The sequence below is a fragment of the Physella acuta genome, unplaced genomic scaffold (genome assembly GCF_028476545.2).
Source record: "Physella acuta isolate Inbredline_101_S28 unplaced genomic scaffold, ASM2847654v3 ptg002183l, whole genome shotgun sequence".
Lineage (NCBI taxonomy): Eukaryota > Metazoa > Mollusca > Gastropoda > Physidae > Physella > Physella acuta.
Window position 1 is genome coordinate 71,579 of NW_026733684.1, and position 8,946 is coordinate 80,524.

At 39.1% G+C, this 8,946-nt stretch overlaps 1 non-coding gene across 1 annotated transcript; it reads left to right on the plus strand.

Moving 5' to 3' along the window:
- The first annotated feature begins 6,433 nt into the window (after window positions 1-6,433).
- Trnak-cuu (transfer RNA lysine (anticodon CUU)) lies at window positions 6,434-6,506 on the plus strand. The gene has a single exon. It is a non-coding gene; the product is annotated as a tRNA-Lys (tRNA).
- Window positions 6,507-8,946: the final 2,440 nt, after the last annotated feature.

Below are 8,946 nucleotides of genomic sequence, written 5' to 3' on the forward strand. Positions count from 1 at the left end.
TGTTTGTGTGTGTCAAATATAGGCCTATAAGTAGGCCAGGGCGGCTGGTGCAAACGGTTGTCTCGAATATATATATATGCATATTCAAATTATATATATATATATATATATATATATATATATATATATATATATATATATATATATATATATATATATATATATATATATATATATATACAAATATATATAGATATATATATAGATATAGATATATATATAGATATATATATATCGGCAGTGGCGTAGCGAGCATTCCCGTGAAAAGACTACTGAAGAGAAAAACAGTCACAAAAATTCAGTGTCAGTAATAAAAAAAAACTATTAACAAGTTCAGTGAATTTTAGTCGATATCCACTTAGTTCGTGAATTATTAAATAAAATCGCATTAATAGTGTAACTAGTAAGTGAATTAAAGCGACAGAAAAAATGTTTAGCATTAAGAGTGCCGAGAAAAGGTGAACGAACTAAAGCTCCTCCGTCTATCTCCTCCACCTTACACCTCCGCCATCATTGTAAGTTTACTGATTTTCAAATCACTTGATAAAACCTAGTGTATATTTATTTATATATTTTTTACAATTTACATTATCGTTTTTGTTCTTTTTTTTAAAAAACATTTATTAAATACATTTTCCTATTAATAAATCACTTCAAAAAAAAAATATCCGGGGTGGCATTTTGGGAGGTTGGGGCGGATGAATGAAATTTCATAAAATTTAAATGGAGAAAATTACTTTGAAATACGAAAAATCTGACATAAGATCAATGTTACGGAACGAATTAAATTCGTATGTTGAAGTACCCTAAAAATGTATATACTAATACTATTAGCCACAGATCTTCATAAAGAAAAGTTACCAGAGGCCGTTGAAGATCGGGAAACTCAGGTTGCGTTGAAGTTAAATTTCGCTTCAATTGCTTAATAAATTAAACACATTAAATTTAATTACAATGTAGACATTTAAAAAAAATTTCCATTCATGTATAATAATTAATGTGATGATAGTCCAGATTTATTAGTTGATTTACTGCCTGAGGTTGTGTTTTTTTTTTTTAATTTACCTAAGTAAAAAAAAATTAAAAGTAAAAAAAAAATAAAAAGTTGCCGCCCACACCGGCAGACGTGAATGATTTGTTTGGCTGACGTGACGGTCACGTGTGCTCAGCGCGCGCTAAAAATAGACGCGTCGGGTCGATAGCCGCGCGACATTGTGAATCATGGCCGGCCATTCAATAACTGCAGACAGGGAGGTATCAATGGGCGCCTGTACTCGCCTTCTCCTCCCCCCATTCAATAACTGGAGACAGGGAGGTATCAATGGGCGTCTGTACTCTCCCTGCCCCCCCCCATTCAATAACTGGAGACAGGGAGGTATCAATGGGCGTCTGTACTCTCCCTGCCCCCCCCCATTCAATAACTGGAGACAGGGAGGTATCAATGGGCGTCTGTACTCTCCCTGCCCCCCCCCCATTCAATAACTGGAGACAGGGAGGTATCAATGGGCGTCTGTACTCTCCCTGCCCCCCCCCATTCAATAACTGGAGACAGGGAGGTATCAATGGGCGTCTGTACTCTCCCTGCCCCCCCATTCAATAACTGGAGACAGGGAGGTATCAATGGGCGTCTGTACTCTCCCTGCCCCCCCCCCATTCAATAACTGGAGACAGGGAGGTATTAATGGGCGTCTGTACTCTCCCTGCCCCCCCCCATTCAATAACTGGAGACAGGGAGGTATCAATGGGCGTCTGTACTCTCCCTGTCTCCCCCCCCCCCCCATTCAATAACTGGAGACAGGGAGGTATCAATGGGCGTCTGTACTCTCCCTGCCCCCCCCCCCATTCAATAACTGGAGACAGGGAGGTATCAATGGGCGTCTGTACTCTCCCTGCCCCCCCCCCCATTCACTAACTGGAGACAGGAAGGTATCAATGGGCGTCTGTACTCCCCCTGTCTCCCCCCCCCCCTCCATTCAATAGCTGGAGACAGGGAGGTATCAATGGGCGTCTGTACTCTCCCTGCCCCCCCCCCCATTCACTAACTGGAGACAGGGAGGTATCAATGGGCGTCTGTACTCTCCCTGTCTCCCCCCCCCCCCCCCCCATTCAATAGCTGGAGACAGGGAGGTATCAATGGGCGTCTGTACTCTCCCTGTCTTCCCCCCCCCATTCAATAGCTGGAGACAGTGAGGTATCAATGGGCCTCTGTACTCTCCCTGTCTCCCCCCCCCCCCATTCAATAGCTGGAGACAGTTAGACATTAATGGGCGCCTGTACTCTCCCTCCCCCCTCCATTCAATAGCTGCAGACAGGGAGGTATCAATGGGCGTCTGCACTCGCCTTCTCCCCCATTCAATCATTGGTCTTTTTTTTTAACTGTCGAGAAAGAAGTGGGGAGGAAATGGGAGGAAAACTTCGATTTGAGGAGAAAGAGAGGGGGGAGGGAAAGAAGGGCTAGTTTATAAATTTGAATACATTATAGTTAAAGAAGAAGGTGACCGGAGGGGAGGGGGTGAGGAGGATTTAGATATTGTAATTGGTTTATATGGGGGTGGGTCGGGGGGGGGGGGCGAAAATGAAAAATTGTATTGTTATTATTTGAATTAAACAATTTTTTTACAAGGTGGGAAGGGGGGGGGGGGTAGAGATGGATGCGGGGGGAAAAAACAGTCTTCAAGCTAAATAAATTGTAATTTCGTTAGTCGCATGTACTATTTTTAGAAGGTTTACGGTAACCGGAGACCCTTTCATTGAAGCACTCATGTTTCATTCATTAGAATAATATCAATGGAGACCAGTGCGCACAGCGGTTGAATATTATGATACCAGCTGATTTTTTTTTTCTCTCCCTCCACTCTTCGCAAAAATCAATACACAACAATTTAGCCACTCGCAACAATTTAGCCACTCACAACAATTTAGCCACTCACAACAAATTAACCACTTACAACGTTGTTGCTGTAGACGTGTTGTCAAGGATAGATTGCGTCATCGGAGTGTAGTGTACCACCCCCTCTCCCCCTCCCACCCCCGACTAAACCATTGTGGGTGTAATATGAGTATACAAAATGTAGTAATACAACATTATTTTTTTTTTTGTTTTTAACAAATCTATTAAATAAAGTACTCCTGGGCGTTTATAAATTTACAATAGGCCTAGTTATGTCTTGTGTGTGTGTGTGTGTGTGTGTGTGTGTGTGTGTGTGTGTGTCTGTGTGTGTGTGTGTCTGTGTGTGTGTGTAATAGTTTTCTGTTTTTAATAAATCTATTTCGTAAATTTTTACTTGAGCGTGTATGCAAGCACGAAGGTGACGTGTTGTGTGTCTGTGTATTTTTTTCTTCTGTTTTTAACAAATCTATCAAGTAAATGTTTAAATTTTTCTTGAGCGTTTATGCATACACGATAGTTGTGTCATGTGTGTCTATGTGTACATTACTTTTCTGTTGTTTTTTTTAATCAATCAAGTTAGTAAGTTTTTCCTGAACGTGTAAGCATGCACGATATTATTAGCTTGCGTGTATATTGAGTGTAGGTTTTTTGTTCTGTTTTTAATCTATCTATTTGGTACATTTTTCTTGAGTGTGTAGGCTTGCGAGATGGTGGTGTGTTGTGTGTCTATGTGGGTTTTAGCTTGCGTGTCACATGTGTTACGGTGTTGTGTGCACTATTTGTGTGTGCTTCTTTGTTTTTAAATTAAATCCACAGAAAGAAGAGGATAATAAAGGTACAAGAGCGTTTCGAAGCTTTTCAAACTGGTGTCTTACTAAACAGAACTATAACCTAAGTCACATCCAGTGGTTTTTTTTTCAGTTATCTCTTTGAGGGGGGGGGAGGGAACGTCAACGCCCCCTTCCCCGAAGCAAATAGAATTTTCATAGAAAATTTAGAAAATATATACTTTTACTAGTGTCCTTCCCCCCACCCCCATCCCGCCCCTCCAATTTCAAGTCAAGCCCCCCCCCCCCCCGGAATTTAAAAAAAGATGTGAATGTATTTTTAACCAAGGATCACACGTTTTCTCTCATTAATTCTGCAGCTTAATTTAATTTCTTTCTGCATGTTGCGCTTTTTATTTTCTTTTTGTGCTTTGTAAAATGGTGCAGTCTCCTAAGTTAAATATCCCTGTTGCTGTTTTCATTAGCGGAAACATTTGTCCGTGAGATATATTTTTTCAGTGAGATATTTTGTCATGAATATTTTGTCTCGGATCATTTGTCCTGTCAGCACGCACACACACACACACACACACACGCATATATATATATATATATATATATATATATATATATATATATATATATATATATAAGAGAGAGAGAGAGAGAGGGAAGGAGGGAAGGAGTGAGGTGATGGAAAAGCCTGAGCTATACGTCATACATTTACCCCGGGCACACCAAATCCCCATTTAGAGCTAAGGGCCCAATTATTCTTTCTCCTGCTGCCCTTGGCATATGCCCTGTGTGCCCCCCCCCCACCCCACCCCCCGTCCAACGTCATAATTTTGCGTTGTCTTTTTATTAATATCTTAACGGGTTTAATTTTTTTTTAAACAATCCGACCAGACCATCCACCTCCCCCCTTTTTTCTAGTTAAGATTCCTGCCTAATCTTATAATAAAACGATTAGAGTTTGTTTTTTCTTTCATAAACCACACACAGTATAATATACCTGAAATTTAAGAACTAAAACTTCCCCACCTCACTCATTTTTTCCAGGCCAACAAAAAAAAAAAAAAAAAAAAAAACTGTCAACTATAACTAATTTCCAAGTTTAGATATATGTTAATACGTAAATATACAACGTTTCCTTGAAAATTTTTTTTAAATACCAATAAAAAGGTAGGATAGGGTGGGGCAGTGTGGATAGCGTTTGGGGGGAGTTTTAACTTAGACTTGCCGGAAAATGTCAAAAAAAAACCCGAGGGGGGAGGTGTAGGACAGAGGCGTAGGGATGGGGGGGCAGGGGGGTACATATGTCCCCGGGCGCCGACCTTAGGGGGCGCCAAAATGGGTTGTAAAAACAATTTAAAATGTCATTTTAGCTGCATTTTTGCATTATAAATAGTTTGAGGGTGGGGGATGCAAATCGAAAGTTTGAGGGGGGTGCAAATCGAAAGTTTGAGGGGGGTGCAAATCGAAAGTTTGAGGGGGGGGGGTGCAAATTGAAAATTTGCTCCCGAGAAGGGCGCAAAATTGAATGTTTGTCCCCGGGCGCCGGGAAGGGTCGCTACGCCTCTGGTGTAGGAGTCTGACTCTGCGAGCAAACAATTAGACGTTTTCTCTTTCATAAAGCCCCGGTGTGTACAGGGTATAATTAGCCCCGACGACAAGAAAGGAACTCTCCTTTATTGTAATACTCGGTGAGGTCAGAAAGTCTCAAGGAATGCCATCCAGAGAAAACGGCTTGTCGTTCCTTAATGTTGGGGAGAAAATGGCGCCATTTAAAGTACACATACGATTGTGTGAGATTTAGGGGGAAATACATTAGGCGCGACTCGACGTCTGTGTGAGGGTGTACGGACATGGATATGTTAGTCATAAAGGCTAATGTTGCAGTTGGTCATATGCGATGTAAGTCATATGGGGACATTAGTGTAGGGAGTTATGTAAGTCATATGGGACATAAATCACAGCTAGGTATATAAGGTAAAATATTAGTCATATTTAGTCACATTAGATATAAGTTATATGGGGAAATTAGTCAAAGCTGGGTACATAAGGTATAAGTTATGGAGATATTAGTCACATTTAGTCATTAAGGTAAAAGTCATATGGGGCATTAGTCACAGCTAGGTATATTAGTTATAAGTCATACGGAACATTAGTCACATTTAGTCATATAATGTATAAGTTATATTGGGCATTAGTCACATTTAGTCATATAAGGTATAAGTTATATTGGACATTAGTCATATTTAGTAATATAAGGTATAAGTCATATTGGACATTAGTCACAGTTATGTAAGGTGTACGTTGTATTGGATATTAGTCGTATAAGTTATAATTCAAATGGGACATTAGTCACAGCTAGTAGTATAAGGTATAATTTATGTGTGAACATAAGCACAGTTAGTTATAAGCCTATAACATGTAGGACATACGTAGACATTAGTCACAGTTTGCCATACAAAATTATGCTGTACGTCATATTATGTGGATATTAGTCACACAGGCACTCCATGTTGAATGCATGTCTATAGAACCCCTTAGACAGCATGTTTAATTATCTATTATGTAATTAGTAAAACAGTTACATAGATAAGTATAGAGTAATTCCTTCCGCCGTGTAAGTCTTATATTTTTATACTAACAAGCTAATTAATTAGGTCAATTAGATTTTTTTTTTTGTTAATCTGCTCAGCGTATCTGTTTCGTGAATTGATTTTGTGAATTCTAATCAGATTAAGATTCAGAGTTTGGGCGCTCTCACCAAGCCCGGCTAGCTCAGTCGGTAGAGCATGAGACTCTTAATCTCAGGGTCGTGGGTTCGAGCCCCACGTTGAGCGTTAGTTTTTTAAATTATCGTGTTGTTTGTGTGCAGTTTATAAACGCACAATGATTCATCTTTCTGTTTACCTCTTTTCGCAGTTTGTGAAAAAACTGTTTAATTTTTGAACAATTTTAATTCAGTAAAACGATCTTTATTGACGTACAAAACAGACAAATTCCGAGGTACTTATTTACAGTGTTTCTTTCAGACTTGTTTCTCCGGGTGAAGATTGGGGGGATTAAAATTTCCTACATTTTCTATATAAATTCCATTTCGTTAGGAGAGAGTGTGTGTATGTGTGTGGGGGAGGGGGGGGGGGGTGGGTGGGATAGATTCTGGGGTGACGGAGAGTAGCCGAAATAGTCCTCGGTGGAGGTCAGGCGTATGAATACATTTTCCGACCTTGCGATAAGAAGGTCAGCCTGAGTGGCCACTTATCCTGGCCCGTGCGAGATGACGTAGAGTTGACAAGACAAGCTCATTCATTAAGTTTCTAATTGTAGTGGCGCATACGTTCAGGGACCGTCTCATTAAAATGTAGCAGCCCATACATTTGATATGTCCATTCCTTATTTAATTACATTAAAATTGAAAAGCAACGCATAAATTACCTAAGGACTAATAGGGTACAGCTCCAGGCTTAACATGGAAGAGTTTTACATGTTTTCTGTGGCACGGGTGCAAAGGGCGGGCGGGTCAGACACAAAGCTTCTTGGTTTGTTGCAGTAACGTAGCCTGAAATCGGTCATGGGAGGAGTTCAAAAATATTTCCATACGTATATAATCATATATATATATATATATATCTATCTATCTATATATATATATATATATATATATATATATATATATAGGGGTCCGGGTCTATGGGAGGGGTTATAACCCCCCCCTAGCTTTCCCCCCCCCCCCTTGCCTACGCCACTGGTTTGTTGTGTTTCTTACATACAGGGCCGGCGCTACCTATAAGGCGAACTAGGCGGTCGCCTAGGGCGCCATCCTTAGGGGGGGGGAGCAAAAGGTTCAATCGAAAAGTATCTAATAATTAATAACTTTTATAAAGGAGTAGCGATCTATTTCGGCACCCAGGACGAACTATCAAAATTAGGTCTATATAGGCCTTTATTTATTCGCAATGGTGGAAATGCTACCCCACCTCCCTAATTTGGAAAGGTCGGGGCGCTTTTTATCAGTCGCTTTGCCTTTTTAATTTGGTGTCACATAATTGATGTAGAAAACGATAAGTTCGTAATTTAAATTTCGAACATTTCAAACGGTTATCTAATTTTAATAGGGCTTGAAAGTCTCGTTTTCTCTGACTTTGAATTAGAAATCTGTCCTGGTGTATAGAGTTTTGTAATGAAGGGGGTGTTCAAAGTATTGTACTGGTTTTTGGTAAACTTTGATGAATCGTTTAGATTTATGAGTAACAGAAGACTGTTGCTGATATGGTTTCGTAGGTATACAGTATCAAAGTGTCATACTTTTTATTTGGCTGTTGTGTAGTTGAAGGTCTAGTGGAATCTGATTGGTAATAGAGAAATGAGAATGCAGGTGAAGTATCGTAGTTTTGAAGTTCGGGAGTACTGATTCTTGTGGTATTAAGGTATCGAATTATATTGACTGTTAAAGTGTAGTAGTAGGTCCAGTGAAATCGTTGTTGATTGGGAGTACCGTTTGTAGAGCTTGGTGAAGTTAAACGAGTCGGTGTCGTAGTTCTGGAGCATCGAGTCTAGTTATGTTTAAGTATCGAAGCTTGATATGTTTTGTGAATGTAGTAAAGTATATCGAGTAGTCGAGTTTATCGTGCGTAAGATGATTTCAATTCAGTACTGAACACACTACAAAGAAAATTGGGCGTTCTCTAGTTGAAAAATCTTTAGTTTTAGGAATCTATATTACCTCTCTTAAATTATTAATATATAATATTAAAAAAAAAGGAGTTTATAACTAACTGTAAACTTTACTTATTCTCATATTATATTTTTTTTTAAATTTTTAATCAGTAATTCTAGCAATGTCTAAAACAGTTACCCATGTTTGAATTTTTGAAAGGCGTCCCTTTATTTAAGGGATCCAAAATTTTATAGTATAGATAAGAAATCAAATGCAGTAAAACGCGTGTCTTCAAATTTGTATAGAAGTATGTTAAAATAAAGCTACGGGTTTTAGGCTTTCAAACAAAACCTACAGTTAAGTATTCAATTGGTAAAATATATCGTTTTTACAGGTTACGCAGCTAATAAAAACAATTTTTATTACAATTATTACGTAATGATATTTAGATCGTTTTTTTTTGTGTTTTTCAAGCATGTATTAGTTACACTAGGTTAATTTAGCTATTCTTGTGAAAGCTATTTCCCTTGAATAAAATTTTCGAAGTGTCTACTCGGAATAAGATTTTTCGGCAAAAGATAGTTCTGCGCATGCGCAGTGACCTATGGCTAGGGTTAGGGCTA